A 23,869-nucleotide genomic window follows, 5' to 3' on the forward strand; every position below is an offset into this window, starting at 1 on the left:
TATATATATACTAAAAGGTTTGACTCATGTCTCGGAAACCTACATCTAAAATTAGGGCCCTAAAAAAGCTGGACTGAACTTCTAGTTTAGAATAAATAATTAAAGTCCATTTATTTAATTTATATTTACTTAACTATATTTTCAATTATTAATAGCTGACAACAGTTGCTTTTAAAAGTGTAAGAAAGCCTATTTATTTAAGCTATTACAGTAATTTCTCGTTTAAGCTAGGAAAGTTTCTTGCATTTGATTTTATTAGACCATGATGGATGTGTTCCTTAAATCAAAATGTGGTCATTTTTCGGAACATGTTCGGATATTCTGTTTATCTTAAATAGTATGTGAGTAATCTGTCTGCCCGGCAAGATGTTGCGACTGAGAACGCCGTGTATGTACAGCTTGTTTATACATAACTCCTAATTGTGTGGAAACATTTTATGCTACAAAGGATAAGCATTTTTCTTTATAAACTAGAGAAAATCTTCTCAACCACCAATTGCCACGACAAATAACATCCTACCTGAGATTTCATCTTTCAAACTCCTCGGCCTAACATTCACAGTCAGCATGAGTTGGAACACACGTTTAGAATATTGCCAAGACTGCTGCAAAGAAATTGGTCTCCTTGTACCGTGCTCACGTCAGAGATCAGCACATATCTTTAGAATTCCACAATTCTTCCCATGCATGAAGTGTTGTTGTCACATCTTGGCTGGTGTTATTTAACACTACTCTCCCACTCTTAGTGTCCCCAAAATGAGTCTCAAATATGATAGTTCTCGTACAATCTATCAAGCTCCAACTCCCGTCCCATAACCACAAGGTACTGCCCTTGTGCCTGTTTTACAATTACTTTAAGTCAATATGCCCATTCCCCTTGAACACGCCCCTTGCCTTACTCATCCTCCCTTATGCCGCCCTCGGGCCTGATGCTGCTGCCCAAGTATGTGAAGCTGTCTGCCTGACGCAAATCTTTTCCATTCACCTGAACTGGAGTTGGTCTTGTCACAAGAACAGCATTGCAATGGACCCCAGATGGCAAAAGGACGAAAGGAAGGGCGAGAGCAACTAGAAGAAGAACGGTGAAAAGGGAGAGGAAAGCTATGTAACATTCTTGGGGTTCACTGGCTATGCTGGCACAGGATAGGCGGAGGTGAGGGGCTTTTTTGCTGCCCAACACACCATTGGATGTAGTGGTTGATTATTATTATTATTATTATTATTATTATTATTATTATTATTATTATTATTATTATTATTATTATTATTATTATTATCAATATCATTATCAATATTATTATTATCATTATTATTATTATCAATATCATTATCAATATTATTATTATCATTATTATTATTATTATCAATATCATTATCAATATTATTATTAATGTTATAATCATCATCATCATCATCATCATCATCATTATTGAATACGCTCTGATGAACTCATGGAACATGTGCCCCTCGATATACATACTCCCGATTTTACTGACCTCTTCCTTCACTCTTACTGCCCCTTTATCTTTTAATTGATTCTTCCCTCTGGCTGCTAGACATTGGGATTTGAACTCTGTTTCCTGTTTCCCTTGTCTTTAATAATCTTCAGAAGTTCAAATGCAATGTGAACAGACGTCTCTCTGCTCAACTACACACGATACCGTGTTAGACATGCTTCCAAACATACATTCCACGTGCCAATATAATTTTAAAATGTTATCGTTGCAATGTAATGTTCTAATATTTTTGTCGTATTAAGTATTGTTGATTGTTTTTCTTTGTTCCGTCAACGGACAGATGTGGTTTTTAAAAGAAGAAAGAAATTTACTGGTCATCGAATATGGTAGCAGCAGGAGAAGTTATTAAGCCGTAGGCGACTAATTTTTCTAGAATCTTATTTTTCCCTTTTTATTTGTAAAACGAATTGTGAGCTTAGAAAACAGTCAACTGATATGTTTAGGATGAAAAGGGGGTGGGGTATTGAAGAGAGAAAGTGAGCTTACTTCATTATAATTGTAACTATATAATCTAAAATCGACAAAAACAAAAATAAATTAAATGGGTCAGTAAATTAATTTGTATAAAAGTAAAAACAAAAAGCAACCCCTTAAAAATTAACAAATTGTTACGTTGGCTAAAATTCCGAGGGTGGGGTTCCAGGCAGGAATTATATTTTACTTTTATTTTTTTCCTTCAGATATTTTATTTTTCGGTAATTTTACACTAATCTTCTGAGGGAATTGAAACATTAACACATGAATGAAACGAAGCTAAGTCATTACAAGTGTGAAAAGCAATAAAGACTCATGCTACAAAAATGGAAATGCAAAAGAAAACATGTTTCCTGGTGTTTCCGCCGCCATCTTTAGATGTCACCATACCGTATTGAAACTGGACTAACCCGAGGCGAGTTGAACCGCCTTCTTCCGAAGAAGGAAGTTTCATGAGATTAGGAAATCAACAAGCAGCCTCCAGTCGTATTTATATCTCCGTTAGGTTTGTGTAGCTCTTACAGGGAAGTGTCGACGCCCTCCTGAATATAGCACCTGGTATTCACAAATAAGCACGTATATGGTACTGACCAGGCTAAACGTTGCTTAACGTATGATTTAACGAGAACCAGTGTATGAACGTGGTGATCTTATTTCATGAAAAGGAACTGCAGGAAATTGTGGTACCAGTTGCTGATAATATTTATACGTAAAGCCTCAGCGCGATGCACCCTTGCCCCAACCACTGAACCCCACATTATCTTTAGATTGATTATTTATAAATTATGGTAAAACGTTGTTTTTCAGCTTCGTATACTTAGTTCTGATTGCCATAACTAGTAGAACACTAACTGAAAGTCCAACGTCCAAACTCATCAAACTAACATCCACATGTTATATAGTGGCAATTCGTAGGCAACGCTGAGTAACGTAGACAATTATTATCATAGCTGTTGACTTTTAGCAAATGCTTTTTTACAGCTAAAATATGTACCAGTAATTTCAATTTGGGAAAATTGAATTTTAGAATCAAGTTTAGAATTTTACTTTTCATAACTAACAATAATAAACAGTTATGTGATAAACGTTAGGTGATGATTCTTGAGTGCTACCTTGCAGTAATGGCGCATTTACAGCGAAACAGTTTTATATACACGAGTCTGTCGCACAGTTAGATAGAGTGCACACACAGATCCGAGCCAGTGAAGTTAGTCGAGTGAAGGGCGGATACATCCCAGGATCTGAGAACAAGGGAGACGTGCAACTCCAGAAACGTGAAGGAGGCGTCAGGAATAAAAATTGAAATAATAACTCAAGTCTCGATTGTTGTTTCTAAGGAAATTTCATGCAGTTTACAGACCGTCAATCAAAAACAAACGATGGAATAGGTATATTCACCCACCTCTCTTTTTGACCTGACTATAATACCCCAGAAAATGTTATCCATATCTTTTGTGCAAAATATTACCTGTTTGAAAGTTTTTATTGTCCATATGTATTATACATACTTATAAAGATATGTGTACGGACACCAGATGATCACAGAGACATGGTTATATATATATATATATATATATATGCATTAGAGAATCACAGATACTACATTATATAGACGATAACGAATACTAGAGACGAAAACATACACGTATATATATATATATATATATATATATATATATATATATATATATATATATATATATATATATATACTAGAAAAAATACCCGTCGTTTGACTGGGTTTAAAAACAGCCTACAGAAAATGGACTCTGATTTATGAAAGTATGATAGGTTATGAAAAGGAAGGTTGTAAAGAGATAGCTTCGAATTTGGGGGTAGCAAAACCAAAGCAAAATATGATGAAAGTAAAAATAAAATAGATAAACCCCATAATTTATTATACCATACCTGTTCACACTGAAACACTTATGACAATATTCTGTGGATCTATATTAAAAAAACCTTGTTAAACTTTGTGACATATTTCCATTCTATGGAGGTCAGGCGCGAACGAACACCCCATAATTTTATTATACCATATTTCTTCAAACTGAAACATAGTTATCAAAATATACTTACGCAGATAGATATGAAAAGTCTTTATTAAAGTTTGTGTTTATTTCCATTCTATTATTATACCATCCCTAATAAAGTTAAAACATAAGTATCAAAGTATTATTATGTACATCTATATCAAAAACACTTGTAAACGTTTTTTTTATTTTAAATTTTTTTATTTTCATACTTTGTCGACGAAGCGCGTACGCAGACCTCACAATTTCAATGAATCATCATTATGCCAGATCAAACATACTCATTCCTGTGTCTCGATACATCTTCTATCATTATATGTGATCAGTTTTCTATAATAGTAAACCACAGAGGAGCCTATTCTTGACCAGACATGCACACAGATGTTCAGCTTTATATATATATATATATATATATATATATATATATATATATATATATATATATATATATATATATATACACGTGTTGTTCTTGCTGGTCAAGGAAACGGGTTGGAAACGTAACCGTCTGTGATAGGGAATGAGATATAGAGAAGCTATGTGTTTTGGTACCAGCTGCGTCTGTGTTATTAGAGAATCTAAGCCAGTTACTCTGGTTGACATTGAAGTCGCCAAATACATGAACTTGTGCGCTAGTGTCGAGGAAAAGTGCTGTATCTATGCTGTCAGAGACTTTGTTTATAAGAGTACACTCCTGGGTCGAAGGAGAGTCGTAGAGAAATAAAAGTAACTAATATTATGTTGCATGTTAAGTCTAAAGCACATAATGGCTTGATCATGAGCTAAATATACCGACTGTATTTCGACTGAACATGCTCAACGATAAGAAACAAGTTTCTCAAATGGGCTGACAATTATTTACCATAATAATTATTAAATACCTACAGACTCTAGTGTTTCATATTTTCGGGGATCATCAGTGTAGGGTGTTACGATTAACACCAGTCGATAGATTCGAACCCGGCAACAGAAGCACTCTCTAACTCCATTAGCAAGGGCCTAATCTATTCGGCCACCGTTAACCGCGAGAAATACTGTTGAAATTTAAACATTTATTTTTAAATGTTCTTTAACGTCTGTCAGTGTGATCTAATCATTATATGATGATCTGCGCATATATATATATATATATATATATATATATATAAATCTCAGAAACCTAGATCAATCCGCGTAGAGTTTTTCTGTTGTTTATATAATTCCGCTTATATATACTAAACCAGAATTTATTGAGTAAAGTTGTCTGATCTGGGCTGGTGCACCAACCTCTTTCTGTCTTAGACGGTATTTACAAAAAGCCTCTAATGTAATAGGTATCACACAGCTTATCAAGAGCCGACTCGTGTCCCTTCGCCGTAATCTTACATTCATGTGATTTTTTTGGTTTACAATTACTTTAATGGAATATAATTATTTTAATGGAATATAATTATTTTAATTGAATATACTTATTTTAATGGAATGTAATTACTTTAATGGAATATAATTATTTTAATGGAACATAATTATTTTAACGGAATATAATCAAACAAACTTGTTGCACTTACTTCACCTAAATACTTCCGACTCACAACAAAATCAGATATTTTAATCAAGAGATTACCAGAGAAACTTTTTACTCCAATAGTTTTCTTCCTCGAACTTCTTTCCTTTGTTATAAGCCTTATGCTATTTGTTTCCAAAACTTTATAAACGTTCAAAAATTCAAATATGATATGAACAAGGATCTGGGTGCATAACGTCTTCCCCCATTTAGGATACCCTTAAAAATCTGGTCTCTGATTTACAGCAACCTCTTATGTCTCAGTGACAATGTGTTTTGGATGAATATGAATAAATGAAAAATATTGTTTCAATACATAAAATATATGTATTATATCTGACTCCGTCCCGGGATGTAATTAAAAACAAAGACACATAAAGATCAAACAGAATTTTACGTGAGTATATCACATAGAGGCATTAAATTGGACCCAACATTTTATGTTCACACCAATCCTTTTTGAGAAATGTCCCGTTTAATCCTTGCACGAAGTTTCGTTTTAAATTGCAGCATATGACAGGCAGACAGATATTACATTAGTATCTAATGTTAATGTTGTGTATGTAATAATTAGGGCTATGACAACAGCATATTCTATTCATTGTTTTGACATTGATATCTTACATGCTTTTATATAGAATGATGTGGTTCTCGGTTGATTAACTGTGTCTGTGTCAGATAATATACTCGAGAGTCAAAATACCTCTTGGAGAGCATCTCACAACTCATCTTTGATCTTAAATTGGCGTCCACTTGCATAGAAGTTTCGCTTCATGATACTCCAAAGGTTCTCAGTTGGGTTCAAATCTGGTGAATTCACAGGCCAACCCATATTCCGTAGCCCAAAGAACCCCGGTTGGTTCAAATACTATTTGCTTTTGTTTGCTGCATGCGACAAAGAATTATCCTGCATAAAAATAATGGTTCTTCTGAACGCAAACCTTTGCTTCTTCAGCCCCCGTTCAAAGTGCTCCTTCATAAAAGCTATGTAAGCATTCAACGTCATTTTTACACCTTCTGGGACTCTCCATGAGCCAACTAAAGTACCTCCGATAATCCCAGCCCAAATCATTATCCCACCACCACCTTGTTGGCACCTTAAAGGTTGATGACGATGTCGTCTATCTAGGACCTATTCCTTGCTCCAGCCATCTGGGTCATCAAGACATGCACTTCATCCGTGAACAAAACTTTGGAAAAATCCGTTTTCATGTTGTACTCTGCCCATTCTAATCGGTGTTGTATGTGATGATGCTTTAATGGAGGCTTTGTCACAGGCTTAACAGACTTTGCCACTTCTTTAAGAAGGCGACATCGAGAACCTATTCAAACATTCTTGTCCGGCTTGGTCAAAGACTTCTCGACTTGTCTACCCAGGGTTCTTAACAATTTCAGGTTTAATTTTGAATGGAGAACGGTGTGAAACAACTCTATATTTACCTTTATCAGCTCTCTTACATACCTTTGTAGGGTCCATGACAAATTCTGCACAGTTTGATGGTACCATCCTATCATTTTCGATATTTCGAGGGCGGTTTTACCTTTTATTTGCTGTTCTGTTATAGTACGCTTTTCAGAACTACTCAAAACACCTTTACGACCCATTTTATTGATGAAAGAAACTGCCTTGTTAATAATTTGACACATCTCAAATACCGTGGATTCATCAATTACTATGACAAGTTGTTTACATTGCGCGATAACTAGCAATAACAACAAAAGGAAAAGTTCTGCCAGATTGGAGATGTTGCCATTCCAGCAGACAACAGTGTGAAGATCAAGGAGACGGAGCAAATACAGGGAACTGGCCAGAGAACTCAAAAGGATCTGGAAAATGAAGCGTCAAGATAACACCACTAATAGTAGAATCCCTAGGAACAATACCGAAAAACTTTGAAAAAAGAATGGGAGAGATTGGAATCAGAGGGTTTCCTGAGATGACACAATAGATAACAATGATGAAAACTATACAAATATTAAGGAAAACCCTTAAATGTGGAGATTAACACCATCTATGAATTATAAACACAAACTTGACAGACAGAAAATGCTAGATAAAAAACACAAACGAGCATCACATAGAATCATGAAAACTGAAACTATATAATTGTAAAGTGCCCCTATGCGCCCAATTTTTGTGTGTCTTTGCCACCATAAACTGGCACTACACCAAGTAAGTGAGATAGGTCAGGAAAGATTGAAAGACCGAGGAGAAAAATCACCAGCTAGACCTCCGCTAGATCAATGCAAAGGGGACTGGCATCTTAATGGCGCAGAAAAAGATGAAAGAGGGAGAAGTAAAAAGATGTCTACCGCGGGAGGGAAGAGAAGCTTAAATAACTTACAGCTAAATGAGGTCTGTCTAAAAAGTATCCGACCTTAGGCTAGAAAAATTCCTGACAGGGTTTGGACCCTAATCCTCTTCAAATTAGGTCCCTTTTGCTTGCACACACTTATCCCACCGATCCTTCCACTGCTGGAAACATATCTGAAATCTTCTTTTGAAATAGTGTTCATCTCCATCGTCGCATTCCTCATTATCTCTTCTCTACTCTCAAAACAGATTCTTTTCAGTGGCGTCTTCAATTTTGGAAACAACCAGAAGTAGCAAAAGAGTCGTGCATGAAGAGTAGAGAGGTTGGCGAACGACTGGAATTCTATGTTTGGAAAAAAAAAATTGGATCAAATGGAACAAATGTGGCGGGGGCGTTTTCGTCGTGCAGTTGCGAAATTTTCACAGTCCGTATGTCTGGTCATTTGCGCCAAATTGAGTCACAGAGACACCGATGAATATCTTGGTAGTACTCATTTGTAACTATTTGTCCTGCCACTACGTATTCATGATGCACAATTCTATGAATATGAAAGAGGACAGTCAGCATCACCTTGATTTTGCTTCGCTCCTGTCGCGATTTCTCAGTCTTGGAGATTCGGAATGTATAAAAAAATAATACTAATGTATTTCTTTTAAAATGTTATCAAGAATTCTTCATAAGGAACTATATATATATATATATATATATATATATATATATATATTCATACACACATACACACACACACCCACACACATATATATATATATATATATATATATATATATACGTTTTATTTTTTGTTACCGTATCTTTCTGTTAAGTTACATTATTGTTTCAGGTACCTGTAGCTTCCTCAGACTTACAGAAAGGTTCGTTATTATGGGATGAAAGAGTGAATAAGGTCGGGTGGGGAGGAGGGCGGAAGAAAGAGAGGAAGGGAACAAGGGGGAGGAAGGGAGCGGCATTTGGTATGTCGGTAATGTTTTAGTTTTGGAGTTTAAGGAACTTGTGGGAGAGAGTCTGGGAAGTTTATTTCTGGTGTGGCTGAGGACATAGGGATACATGGGGAGAAGGGAAATATGTGGGGGTAGGTGGAGAGGGTTACTTTAAAATTCGAGTCTTAATGTTAAAGTTTTTGGCGTCTCGTTGGTGAGATGATTTCTTGATAAGTATGTCTTGACCTGTTGGGTGTTCGCTTATGTTTGGAGGCAGAGGGGGCTATGATTCGGTTTATTTATTTCATTTTTATTTTGTTGTTAATTGTTTGGAGAGGGTTAGCTAGCGGTCGCGGGCGCGAGCACACACATGCGCACGTACACACATATATACATAAAGAAACGTATGCACATATATACTTAAAGAAACGCTCACATGTACACATACATCTCCGCCCTGGCGTGCAAATATATGCACATATGTGCGCCTGCATGCATAGACACCCTCGTTGCTCCCGCTTACGTCAAATTTTCCTTAAGGTGCTAAATTTGGGTACGTGTGCGCAGGCATGGATGCGCTCATACACAGATACATACACACATCGGCGTCCCTGTCCCCAAGGAGGCGTATATACGGGCCCATATGCGCATATTGATTATATATAACTTTAGTTCCTTCAGTTATAATCGAAAACGTAACCAAAGCTTATGAAGAATTGTTGATATAATTATTTATAAAAAAAATAGATTACTAAGTTGCCATCAGCTTAAATCGAAACCGAAACTACGTCTTATGAAGAATTCTTGATAAAATAAAAAAAAATAGATTATTGGGGTGCAATTTCCTATAATTGAAACCGAGATCAAAACGTATGAGGAATTCTCGGTAATATTATTAAAAAAGATAGATGACTTAAGTGCCATCAGCTATAATTGTATCCGAAACCAAAATTATGAAGAATTCTTAGTAAAATCATTTATAACAAAATTAAATGACTTGAGTGCCATCAGCTATGATCGAAACCGATATCCAAAACTTATGACGAATACTTTGTAAAGTTATGTATTACAAGAAATGAAAGTACATAACAATTAAACGACCCGGATGTAAGCGTAACACAGAAAATAACACACGCTATCGTATTAATATAGAGATTTTTTTTTAGAAACACATTTTTTACACGAGGAGGACATTTTGTAAGTATTCTGCACTTTCACTTAACAATTTGATAAACGAAAGATATTGTAAAAATCGAATTTAACTTTAAAGTTAAAGATAACATAAACGCTATTTAAAAATTACGCGTGATCGACCTACGAAAATAATGCCCCAACTAAACAGTACTTGGCCTTCGGGCCGGGATCAAAGTGTAGTATCTGTTCTGCAGATGCTGCACTTAAGCTAATTTTTCCCAGTCAATGGAGGGGAACCCCTCTATACTGGGAGAATTATTATTTTTGGTAGCCAGAGTGCCCCCCCCCCTTTTTGCCTACTTTTAGGGGAGATGGTTTTTACCCCACATTAAAAACGGCCTTGTGACTAATTTGCTTAGGTGGGGAAGGAAATAAATACAGTAATAGACAAACCCTTTTCCTCGAGTGGCCTATTGGCCTTCATAAGTGGTGATGCCTATGTAAAAAAAGTGATATTCTCCTTTGAAAAGTTAAGCTTTATATGCCAGGAAAATAATAGTGAAACTAAAAAGTTACAGAAATGGATGTTCTACATAAAACTTAAACCCCAGATAATAATACGTCTAACTTCAGAATAAAGAAAACTAATAGATGTTTTGCGTAAAACGTTACAGACCAACAAAGATAATACGTCTAACTTCAGAGTATCAGACTAATAGATATTCTACTTAAAACGTTCAGCGTTTCAGATGCAAAAATAAATCGGCTAAATTAAGAGTAGCACACCAATGGATATTCTACTTAAGATGTCACAGACCGACTAAAATACTATTTCAAAGTTTCGCGCGACAGAAATATTCACTAACATAGTTCCTATGGAAGTGTTTAAAAATGCGATTAAAATAAGTTTCTATTAGAAATTGAAGCACGACCTAATCACTAAATGGCTGACAGACAAAATCTCCCATAGAAATGAGTTGACGCATCTAAAACACTTGTTATATATCAGCTTACCAAAGTGTATTTAAATATTATAATAAAATTGTAATAGCTGCAATGATACAATATCGTTTTTCTCTGGTTTTTCTTAGGAATATCTTTGAAGTCTCTTAGAATTCGGTCTCACAATTTGGTTAACGCAATATTTATTATACCACAAGGATTATTAATTATGGCTTCTAGACTTGAATGTCTAAAATATCTATGTAAATGGTTATGTCGCACAACCTGACACGAGGATACTCCCCATGGAAGTAAACCGTGACTAAATATTCGAAATGTCAGTGTTCGAGGCCTAAATAAAATTCCCTCGGTATGGCTCACCTACACTGGCTTATACGAGGATTGATGCAAGTTATGCAATCTTTAGCAACAACACTGAGCTGAATACTTCACCAGACTATACGAATTCTTGTTCTGAAATCTAGAAACACTAAGAGACCAAAAGAATATTATACTATAACCAAATGAACTAATTCCACATTTGAAAGATAAAAAGAATCTGTAATGAAATATTATATATATATATATATATATATATATATATATACTAGCGGGGGTACCTGACATTTCCCGGATGTTTGGAGGTGTGCGTGTAAGGGGGATAAAGTAAAGGATAAGCGAAGTAATAAGCCTGTTTAAATATTTAAAAAAACGATGTCAAACATTTAAAAAAATCGGAAAAATAAAAATTAAAAAAAACAGCGAAAAAACGTAAAACTTCTTTAAAATAGAAATCGGAAAAACAAAAAGCAAAAATACGGGGGAAAATAATGAACGTATTCGGACCCCCCCCAAAAAAAAACACAGTGAAAAGCGAACAAAAAAATGACATGAATAACCCTTTCGATTTGGTTAAGTCAATGGTGCATTTCACCCAGTAGAAAGCATAGAAAGAAGAGGAACGCTAAATTCCATTCCAGTTTTTTTAAGCAACTACGAAGTAAAGAAAACCCAAACCCGTGTTCCTTCGTAACTGTCCGTTGTGAACGATCCCGGAAACGGTGTAAGTGTTGGCAGAGGAAAGAGGAATTAATTAAAGAGAAAATATTTTACTACTTCCATTGATTTAAACCGATTGTGACAGTTAACTCTCAGCAGAAAAAATATAGGAATCTACGATTATCGAGGAAGTGGAGAAGTAACATGCCTATAATACACCTCAGATATTGTGCTGCAGTTTGTGCATATTACATTAGCATGAAATGTCTGGATTTTTAATCCTATTAAGTTAAGAATCATAGGGGAAAACTGAGTTCATTTTCTATATATATATATAGGGATTAATAGAGTCCGAGATGACTTCGTGACTGGATTATAAATAAAATTATATATATAAAATAATTTATATATATACAGAGAGATAAAGAGAGAGACAGAGAGAGAGGGGGGAGAGAGAAAGAGAGAGAAAAAGGGAGAGATCGTGTAAACTCCAGGAAGGGGTCCTTGATTTTCGAAAACTTCAACTGAAATAATATGAAACACAAGTGTATATCTTTTCTTCACCTCGAAACTTGTGCCATCGGCACCAAAATCGACAAAATTTTTCCATATTAATTGCGGTATGGAACTGATCTTGTGCACTTCTAGGAGGTTCACTCTTCCATGCTATTTTCTTTTATCTTTGACAAGGTGTCAGCTTAATTCTAACCGCCTGAGGCCATTCCACCGGAGAGTGTAGGCCAAACTGTCTAATAAATTTTTTGCAGGTCAGAATGCTCCTCACCAGGGTGTAAGCCTCCCGTCCTAGGGAAGCAGATAGCCGATACAACAATACTACAATAGCCGATGATTGTCTTCTCCGGGAACGCTTAAAAAAATTCTCAGTGTTGCAGGCTTCGTGTCGACTTCCGCTGAAAATCAATTAGCTTCTCATACAAATCAAAAAGAAAACAGACTCGGGAGAAAAATTACATGTGCTTTACATATGTACATTTGTTTAGTTCGATTACACCAGAAAACAGTCAAGATCTTATTCTTCGTTCTCCACGATGGTGGCCGTGATGGGGAGAGGGGGTGGCGTTTCTTGGGAGCGTGTGTTTCTCTCGAGATTCGGCTTCGATCTGGTAATTTCGGCTCGGGCATTTAATTATATTGGAAGGTGGCGGTGTGGGGTAAGCATTTCTCCAAAGACCAATCAGAGCTCAACACGTCCCTTGGGGAATTCCCAAATACTTTGCGTGTGTGCACCTCTGCCAGGCTTGCGAATCTGGGGTCAGAACTTGGATCTATTCACACGCTCAAAAGGTTAACACTTTGAACCCTAGTACTCAGAAAGCCAGACATCCTGAGCACAGCTCGCCAGGCCAAACGAATGTATGATTTCATTCTACGTTAATCTGACATCTCTTATCACTTTTCTCAAACAATAAAAAAGACAATATTACAAAAACACAATAAATCCATCCCTTTTTATAGGTTACTCGCCGATGTCCTTACTCGGTGTTTTAGGGGGTCTTAATCTCCCCAATGGGGAGCAATATCGCTGACTCTTCCATCTCAATATTAATATCGCTGACTCTTCCATCTCACTTTCCGACCCTTGTGTCGTATTTTTCACTATGCGAGAGAGATAAATGTTTTCTTGCAGTCGTACCAATTTTGGTCATTTCAGAGTAAGTGACAGAATCGGATTACACTTTTGCGGTCATTATTCGTAAACTATTTAGTGTGACACCAATGTCTAATCATATTTTATTTAGTAATAATAATAGTATTGCTAATGATAAGAATAAAATACTTTGGACCCTCCTCATTGACATGCCTGACATCTCAAGAATGGCGCCTGCCAACTTTGTTCCAATTCTGAGAAATGACCAGTCGACAGGCAGACATTGATAGATTGTTGCGACTAGAAGATTTGCGAGAAAGATAGCATAATTGACATTCCTTTTGGGACAATAAATATTGTGATAACCAAACGTCGAAATCCGAGAGACGCATTTATGGACGATTCGACAGGATTGCATCAAACTTGCCGTGTAGTATTTTTTAAGATATCGGATGTGTCATAGGGGTTGTATACTTACTACTACTACTACTACTACTACTACAACAACAACAACAACAAATAATATGAAGAAGAAGAAGAAAGAGAAAAGAATACTACAAACCAACACCCCCTAAAACACACACATGTGACGATTTAGAACGGTCTAGGACAATAGGAAACCGAGGAAGAAGAGAACTGAACATAAAGAGGTTTCTTTCTACTTCAGTTGAAGAGAAGACCAAGGGTTAGTTCAAGGAAAAATCAATTATATTGCGTTAGTTCAACGGTTATCTATTATATAAATCTCACCTGTCTATTTAAATGTATGTATGTATATATTATGTATAAATGTATGCCTACTACTTTCGACAGAGGCGACAAATTTTCACAAGATCGGTATCGTCTTGAAGCTCAACCCTTTGGACGACAAATATCGAGAAATTGGCTAAAAACATTAATTCCTTCACCCTCATAAAAAAACCCCGGTATCCACTTACCCATACAATTAAGAGGTGGGATTTTGCTGCTAGTCGGGTTGGTCGGTAATATTTTTGTTTATAAAGTTTACAAGTGCAATAAGTTCACCGGACAAATTCAGTGAAAGTACGTGCAAAACAATGTCACAAATGTAACACTGAGGCGATGTGACAGACAAATCGAGGCTCATTAAGTTATAAATTCTTTTTGCTACCCTGTCCAAGAGTGTTATGCTAGCGGATAGTGCGGTAGTCCAGATTAAGAAACAGTACCCCCATGCACGGAAAATTGTGGCTTCATACAAATATAGGATACTCTTATATATGGAGAGGTTTCTAGTAATCTAAAAGGAGTTTATCGTATTTTTAGTGAGGCTGGACATATATATGTACTTATTCGAACGTATGTTTCTTGATAACTCTGAGGAGTTAGAAAATTGATTTCTTGCGTTGGATACTATTAGCCATAATACTCAGTGGTTGGAAAAGTGTCTAATAATTATTAAAGTAAACTAGCTTTGTCTTGATGTGACCAACTATATTTGGCTCATGTAACGATAGACTAATGACCAACCTGCCTTCATACTGGTAATACGTCATTACAATCAAGTTGTCACACTGATTCTCGTTAGGCCACTGAAGTTAAGTAACGCGGAACCTGATCAATTCTAAGGTTAGTAGTAATTTTGGAATATCATGCACTCTATGTAATGGCAGATGCCCTGGGAATGATATCATAGGAAAGTTGATCAGATCCTGGATCTAGGTGCCCCGTCAAAGAAATAAAAATAGAGAGTAGAGTCCCCGGAGATTAGGTTAGTGGGACTGGCCGACATTTCGGTGGTGGAATGTTTTGACGTCATCTGTGCCAATAAAATAGAAGCAGCAGACAATGGGATGAATAGAGCAGAAACTACGGGCAGGACAAGCGACTTATTATCTCTCTGTCATTTTTGCTCACACACCCCACATTGCGACCCCTCCATACTATCAAGTGTTGTCACTAGAACTTAAATATTTTCAAATCATTTCATTTTTGTTCGCTTATTTTAAAAGTGCTACAGCCATTGTTTTGTGTTTACGCCGATGTTGTACAGGATCAAACAAACCCCGATTAGAGATTGGGCTAGTTTTTTTTTCTTGTTTTTTTTTCATAACGCAACAGTATGGGGACGTCTACGCTTCCCTGCAAGAGTTGCAAAACCTTACGTCGTCATCTGCTCTGACAGGGATATACATGCAACATCCATATAAAATTGCCTCCTTTGAAGGCAGTTAATTCAACCCGTGTAGAGTGAGTGCCGCTTCCGGGGTTAATACATACCGGTAATAAAAAGTGTTATCATGAACAATGCACCCATCTCAAACGCGATTGAATCTGAAATATCATTCATGCAGATAAGAAATAGTAGAGGTTTCAGAATTAATGAAGTAATGTTATTTTATTTTTTACCCCTTTTTACCCCAAACAAGATATATTGAATAAAAGAAAATACGTATTATATACGTTTGAAGCCTAAGCAACGCATTATTACAAAATAAACAGACATTTATTTTGTTTGAAATTTATATTGAAAACATCTCAATATAAATTTCAAACAAGATAAATGTCTGTTTATTTTGTAATAATGCGTTGTTTTGGCTTCAAACGTATAAAATACGTATTTTATTTTATTAAAACTCAACCAACGCTTCTAAGGAAAACAAAATTCTTAAGATATATTGCTACTTGGACCGTAAACGGTTGCTATTTGCGATTGTATGTATACGACCACTGTGGCAAGTTGAACAGGAAATGTCTGTTCACATTACATTTAAAATTCTGCAAGTTGGTAGAGAAACAGTAAACAGGGAGAGAATTCCAAAGCGTAGCATGCCGAGTGAAGAAACAGTAAGGGTAGAAAGATTTCTGGCATGAAGAAATTTCAAAAATGAAGAGGTGACATTTTTTGCTGTTTGCCGGGACGGTATGTGTGTTAATGAGACACATCGTATAAGTTCATCAGATCTCGTTCCATAGAAATACGCGCAGAACAGGGAAGGAATGCAACATTACGTCGATTGGACAGAAGTAGCTGGGAAATTGTAAATAAAGACACTTTACGATGGAGATATGAGAGAGAAAGAAGAGAGAAAAACACGAAACGGGAGAAGGTGAGTCCACAAGAACAGAATGGCTAGTAAGAGATAACAACTATAAACGTAATTTTTAAAATAAGAAATAGAGCAAAATGTCGAGTTTATGAGACGCACTAGGCCCGTTTTTATATCCGTCTCCATTGTTTTCAAATTGCATCTCCTCCGACACGCAAGGTCGAAGAGTGGCGCGATATAAGTCAAATGATTGCATTTTTGTGGACTCTTGTTTTATGCATATACTAGCAATTCGGCCCGGCTTTGCTCGGGCCCTATGTACTGTTTAGAACCTTATGTGCATATGTATATATATATATATATATATATATATATATATATATATATATATATATATATATATATTAAAAGGTTTGACTTATGTGCAGCTAACCTACATCTACAATTTCAAATGTTTATGCACATTTGCGGAAGGGTTCGATAAAGACTGCAAAGGTCTACTACTGGAAAATTTACCCCTAGGCAGCAAAATTATCGGCTAAATCCAAGTAATAATCTTGCTGCATGTCTGAATATACTTTATGTAAAATTTCAAACGTTTAGACCAAAAATTGGCTGAGTAATTTGGTTGAGACCGCAGAGGGCAAAAGCTTTAAACTTTGGCCCAAATTTTGAGCCTTTACCATTTATTGTTTTGGGCTCAAATCAAATTAAAAAGTTTGATCAATGTCCAAGTAACCTAGAGTGTTTTGACCCAAAATTGGCGGAGGAGTTTGGTAGAGTTTTCAAAGTTCAAATACACTTATGCGTTAAAGCTGATTATTTAAAAAAAAAAACTATTTTGTATCTATCTGGCGATAGATCAAACGGTAACGACTAATGTTCGTAGGCTAAATGTTTTGCTTTAGATTCTAACTCTGGGTACATAAAACATATAATTGTTTTTTGTTTTTCTAAATCACTACTATATATTAGGTACAATATAATATTCAATAGGAAATTGTATCCATAATAATAAATACGAAATCTGCATGAATTAAAATATCATATTAAATCGTATTTTACGAACGAGCAACGCCGGCCAGCTTGCTAGTGAGTTATTCAAATAAACGAAAGAGAAATGGAAAAGAAATTGTACGCAGAGACGTGGGATTTGACAATCTGATTTGCTTTTGTTTTTGTTGTTGTTGTTGTTTTTTAACTCGTGGTTAAATGCAGTTTAACATGACTTTAAAGTAGAAAAAGTTAATTACTTAAACGGACAATGTAATTCTGTTTTGTTTTGATAATTTTTGTTGTTTTTGTCTGTTAAATGAGATTTAATTTGGTGGAATGGAAATTCTTCGTTTCTCTTTTTTTTTTTTCCTTTCCGGTGGCATTGTATGGGTTGGAGTAAAGTGACAAGAGGAAATAGAATGGGCATTAAAGCTCATGTACTAAACATTGTCTTTTCTTTAACATAAACGCTAGTTCGTCTGAATCTCGTCATCAAATAACGTTTAGAGCATGTGTTTTTATCGCATTTTCACTCCAAACAAGACACAGTGCCACTTTGGTGTATGGGGCTACTATCAGAGACCTATAGGGATACTATGAAGGAGTTGAGCAGCAAGATATCTGTTTACAATACACTTGAACTTCTGTATGTCAGTACAGGGAAGCAGGACCCTGAAAGTGAATTCCAAATTCTAGCAGTTCTGGAGAAAAAAGGAAACTATTAGAATAGAAGGCTTTGTGGCATCTGGGGATCTCAACAGTGAAGGAGTGGGATTCTGCTGCTTGTCCGGTTTGTGGGGTGTATTTACGTCGAGGAGGTAAAAGTGCTTGTAGCTCGTCGGGTCATATGCTATTAAAATATTTGTAAAACAGTCAGAGGGATGTACATTTCGTCGATCGGAGAGAGTTTGAAGCTTAACTGACAGTTCGGAACCTATTAGTTTAGCGACTCTCTTTTCAAGCCTTCCGAGGTGTAAGAGACTAGGATCGATCTCTGATATATATATATATATATATATATATATATATATATATATATATATATATATATATATATATATATATATATTGTTTTGACGTACGTCCATCGAGAACAACTTGGATTCTTCTTATACTTAAAAAGGATTTATGTTAAATATTCGACCAGTAATATCATATGATATGATTTTCCTTAGGAGACCCTCGTTTCATACTCTGTTAAAAGTCTTAGATATATCTAGCACTAGTACCCTACCCTTCCCTGCTTTATCCAGTGCGTGATAAATACGTTCAGAGATTACAGTCAGACTATATATAGAACGGACTTGCCTAAATCCATATTATTAGTCGGACAGAAGTTTAGCAGCAGTAAAGTGGTGGACTAGAGGTGGATTAATTAATTATGGACTCAAATAAGGGGAGAATAAGGAGGAGGCTAATAGGGAAGATAATTTAATGGGTCAGTTCTTTCGCAAAAATTATTGTACACTGGTACCACAGAAGCAGTTTTCCAGCATTCAGGAAAGCAAGATTTGTTAAGGCATTTGTTGAAAAGTTTTGAGAAAACTGGAGCAACCTCAGCGGAGCATTTTTTTTAATAGTACAGCCGGGATGAGATAAGGTCCACATGCTTTGTAGGCGTCTAAGTTATTATTTTTTATTGCATAATGCACTTGAAAAAAGGGTAATTTTCACATTATCTAATGTGGTTTCTGTCTGCAAAGGAAAATCAGAAGGGAGTGGTTTGCTGGGACCAATGTAGAGTTTGAGGCAAACTGATTGGCAAGCGTGTTAGCATTCTTGGTTGTCGTGAAAACAACCTCATAATTGTTGGATGGCGAGGGGATTATTGATTGCTTATAATTCACTATACTTTTGTAGATTTTTTATTTATGTGCTTCAATACACTTTCTGCTGGTTTCGGTATATCCTCCGTTAGCTGTCGCTATTTCTTTCTTGCAATTACTTCTAACTTCTATAAACTTCTGCCTGTTTGTAGTGGACTTATGTCGGTATGCTTTTGTAGAAATGTCGATTGCGCAAGTAGAAGTAAACCATTGAGAGAAGTGAGTTTTGATATAGTACTTCCGTGTGGGCACATGTGCTTCAGTTGCCGCTTTGAACCATTCGGTGATCTCATTGGCACACTGCTCTGCAGGAAGAACACGATTTTTTCCCCATGGGGCATCTCTGATGAGATTCCTGATGGCTTCCCAGTCAGTTTTCTTATAGTACCTTGTCGTTTGGAGTAATGGAATCTCCAGCTTTGGGTTGAGAGTTTAGGGTCATTTCTACCATTATCACAGCGTGGTCAGCATTCCCAAGAAGATTATGGGCATTCGTTACACGAGCATTGGGACGTGTGATTAGAAATAGAACTAAAGGTGATTTATATAGAAATAGAACTAAAGGTGATATATATATATATATATATATATATATATATATATATATATATATATATATATATATATATACTAGTAAGTCGCCCGGCATTGCCCAGTCGTAAAATACACTTAAATATGATATTTTGATTGATGCAGATTTCGTATTTATTATATTGTATTTGGATCCAATATATAGTAATGATTTTGGATCCAATATATAGTAATGATTTTAAAAGTTTTTAAAAGATGACTCGTGTGCCACCACCGAGAATCGAAATCAAAACGTTTACCTTAGGATTTACTTTTTTTCTTTGACGTAAATGCATGATCATAAAATTAAACAAATAGCTATTATGCATGCATATTCGTAATGTCGTTATCTGACCTTTTCCGCGAAAATCCCATTTCCTTAATTTTCACACTTTTGCAACGATTTTCCCAGCTAAAACCCAAATATAAAGTTTTGCATGGGTTCGAATACCCTATATATTAAGTTCATGTAAAACAAAAACTGATAGAGGAGTTTGAAATAAAAAGTTTTTAAACAAATATATATACGCATGCATAAATATATAAAGAGGTTTGTGTTTACTATAACCTTTTTACACAAATATTACGCACGTATAAATCATGTAGAATCATGAATATAATTACACGTAATAGTTAACTAAAGATGATCACCCAATAAGAAAATCGAAAAAAAAACTAATAGGAAATGAATTAAAATGAATGTTTAAAAGAATATGCAAATTAGCTAGATCTTTGCCGAGGAATGCACTTCCACGACCCATATATAACAAAGTTGTATTTTCTTTTTAAATAAATAGAAAATAGGGGGTTTTATATGAATATCGATACAATTTTTTTTAGGAGTAGCTATCCAAATACAGTATTGTTTCGCTGTATCAGAGCTCATCAGTGTGGCTGTACAGGCAACTACCTCAAGCAAGGATTGAAACACGACAACCCGCACGACAGTCAAGGCTTTTAACCATTACACTAATCGGCTGCTGCTGTGTGGATAGTGAATTTACGATGTTTTGACATCGTCCGAATACTAAGCTCGATTTTGTCATAGTAGTGACCCAGGATAAACTTAGAAACTCTTATAAAACAAGGAAATAAGCAGTCAATAGTTAGACAAATAAACTTGATCAGCCGTTGCACGGAAGACACTCAGATGGTCTGCTCAGTGATTCGACTCATGTGTAATGTTAAGTGTGGGGGGGGGCTAAATCGACAAAGGGAAAAATTTAATGATACACATTCTAGCCTTCATCATCTCACGCATACATTCCTTCATTCTTGCGAAAGTCAGTCGAACAGAAACAAATTGCTACTCACAGCTACAGACGCACGAATAGGACAAGGTAAACTAACCGACACTCATTTACAGTGCCACGCTTCCAAATACCCGCATACGTATGTTACATGCATCAATTATTATTCACACTATAAGCATTTTACTTGTGACAGCTAACTGAATTTAAACACGAATGTATATGACTGAAGAAATTACTGAAAATAACGTAATAACGTTGCTTCGATGTACATATTCTATTACATGTCCTATCCCTAATAGCGTAGTTAGAAAAAGCTGGATATAATTGTCCTACATTTTCGGAATCATCTTGTAAGTTATTTTTCGTTACTTTAATATTCGAAACATGCTCATTTTCTTCATTATTTTATCCTGACGCATTTTTAGTGAATCGTTATCTACAGTACCAAAACTATTATACCATTATTTAATTTTTTTAATGATTCGAACAGAAGACGACGATTTCTTTAACGTGTTTGACAACATGATTAAACCTCTTAGTACATAAAAGTCTATCATAATGCAGGAAAACAGAAAGCTATCGATGTTGAAAAGGAGAGAGAAAAACACGTGTTGTATAATATATTCTGAGAAAAATCCTATTTGTTGAATGGTAACTGTTTCAAATCCCGTGAAAACCGTGTGCATGGACACATAATTATATCACTGTGTAAATGTTTAGATTTTTGAAGTATCATTTACAATTTATTATGTCTCTCTCCCCCCCTCTCTCTCTATACATATATATATATATATATATATATATATATGTTTATGTATACTTAGAAATGAAAGTAACTATATATATACAGAAGTAACGTATGGAAGATATTTAGAGAAAGCCGTATAGATAAATACAAAAATATATATCACATACCGTGAGAAAATACAAGAATTAAGCTAAAACATAAATAAACAAAAAATATATATATAGTATATATTTTTTGATCCCTTGGATACTTTACTAAAACCCGAAATGTTAGGCGCCATTTTGTTTTATACTTTTTAGATTTTCATTTTACGTTTTCATAATTTGTTTGCTTTTGCATATTTTTATTTTTTTACTTTTTTTTTTAAATATCTTTACTTATTATTACTTGTGTAGCTTTCTATTTTTATCTTTATTCCGGTATTATTTTTCTGTACTGTAGTTTTGTGTTTCTCTGTATGTCTCTCCTAATGTAGTTTTCCTACTCTCCTATATATGTTCCCATTTATCCTATCTTTTATATCTATATTATAAACATTCGCCTCGCTGTGAGATACACATAATTTACCGATATTTCATTTCTAATCTATTGTTCTTATGCATAATTTTTGTGGATATATAAAGCTGGATCTCTTTCCTTTTCTGATGAGAATCATTAGGTTTCGAAATGTTATGGCTTAAAAGAGTTATTTTCTCTTATTGTTCCACTGATGTAATAAAATTTTATTTAATTTCAGTTGATTATCTTTTATACATATATATATATATATATATATATATGCGTGTGTGTGCATACATACACTCGCACACACACACACACACACACACACACACACACATATATATATATATATAGTAATTTATAAAATATATATGGCGATTAAGCTCCACTCAATATTCTGCGTTTCATCCACTCTAGGACTCCTCAGGCTTATGCGCGAATTCTGTGGTTGTTTATCGAGAAGCATATAAAAGCGATACACAACCACAGAATTCGCGCATAAGCCTGAGGAGTCCTAGAGTGGATGAAACGCGGAATATTCAGTGTAGCTTAATCGCCATATATATTTTATAAATTACTAACTAGCTCTACCTACGTATTGAGCACTTTTGAAGTAAATACTTAAAGTTTACACATAAATCCATACTTTCGTATATTAATTTTATGTAAGTAAATTAAGTAGTTATATATATATATATATATATATATATATATATATATATATATATATATATATATATATAAATATTTATGGGTATATAATTTTATTAAACATTTGCATAACATTGGGCGCAGCGACATTATGAATTGTTGAATGTTTGATTTTCCTTATAGTTTAACCATATATTATAAAAACAGAAAGATATGTATACAAGGAAATGAAAACCGAAATACACTACTAAATTTTTCTTTTTTTCATTTCTACTTAGTTCTAATTCAATGTTTCACGTCATAAATTTGACAAAAAGGGGTAAATAAGAGGTAGAAAAAATTATCTTTCGGTCGACACTTTTTAAAATGAACGTCAGTTACGGGGGGGGTCGTTTAAAAACGTGGTAAAAAAAAGCAATAAATTAGTGTAGGAAAAAATTAATATGGAAGGGCGAAAAAAGGAACAATCTCAACGAGTTCTAAATTATGAGGATGTTCTTTTTGTTTACGCCGAGGCGTTTGACAAAAAGTAATAGATACCGCCTCGAGAATTTCAAGTGAATCCTCGAGTGTGTTTTGTGTAAGATAGAAAAAGTTTCATCCGTGTATTCTCTAGGTGAAAGCTAGCATTTCAATAAATGTCCATCGATGGCCGACTTATGACACGCCCGGATGGTGGGCATTTTTTGTGCCTACTAATCGAAGAGGCGACATGTCAGGAAATTTTAACCTTCAAACCCAGAATGGTATGTCCACGCATTAAAGATAACATAGACTTAACTATTATATTCTCTATACAGACCTCCTAC

Source organism: Euprymna scolopes, chromosome 22, assembly GCF_053919585.1.
Source record: "Euprymna scolopes isolate OS-2025 chromosome 22, ASM5391958v1, whole genome shotgun sequence".
NCBI classification, from domain to species: domain Eukaryota; kingdom Metazoa; phylum Mollusca; class Cephalopoda; order Sepiida; family Sepiolidae; genus Euprymna; species Euprymna scolopes.